This window comes from Amblyraja radiata, chromosome 22 (genome assembly GCF_010909765.2).
Source record: "Amblyraja radiata isolate CabotCenter1 chromosome 22, sAmbRad1.1.pri, whole genome shotgun sequence".
NCBI classification, from domain to species: Eukaryota; Metazoa; Chordata; class Chondrichthyes; order Rajiformes; family Rajidae; genus Amblyraja; species Amblyraja radiata.
The window spans coordinates 24,608,012-24,608,694 of record NC_045977.1 but is presented as its reverse complement, the minus strand read 5'-3'; positions in this window follow the sequence as shown (position 1 = coordinate 24,608,694).

Genomic DNA, 683 nt, shown 5'->3' with positions numbered 1-683 from the left:
CTGGCACCAGGGAGGCAACAGACCATCCTCGAGTTTCGCCTGCCGCCACAGAATCTCTTGTTCGCAGCCCGGACAATGGAGTCACCCACCACTATAGCTCTGCCCGACGTCGGTCCTGGTCCTTGTCCTGGTTATTGCCAGTGTGACCAGGTCAGGACTTGGTGTGCCTAGAGATCCGTTTCCATGCGGGATCTCCAATCGGTAAACCTCCAGCAGATAGACACAAAAACCTCGAGTAACAGGTCAGACTATCTTTAGGTCAGACAGCATCTCTAAAGGTAAGGAATATGTGACGTTTCGGGTCGAGACCCTTCTTCAGACTGAGAGTCAGGGGAAATTGAAACGAGAGATGCAGGGATATAGAACAAATGAATGAAAGACACAACATACTGGAGTAACTCAACGGGACAGGCAGCATCTCTGAAGAAAAGGAATGAGTGACGTTTCGGGTCGTGGCCCTTTTTCAGACGCGAAAAGTCACCCATTCCTTCACTCCAGTGATGCTGCCTGTTCCGCTGACTTGCACTTGCATTTTGTGTCTATCTTCGGCGTAAACCAGCTTTTTCCTACACACATGAATGAAACACATGTAAACAGTAACGATCTCTTTGGTAACGATGACCACCTCCGGCCCCGCCCCCACAGCACGCACCACCCAATCCGCCTGCCCCATCATTAGCACC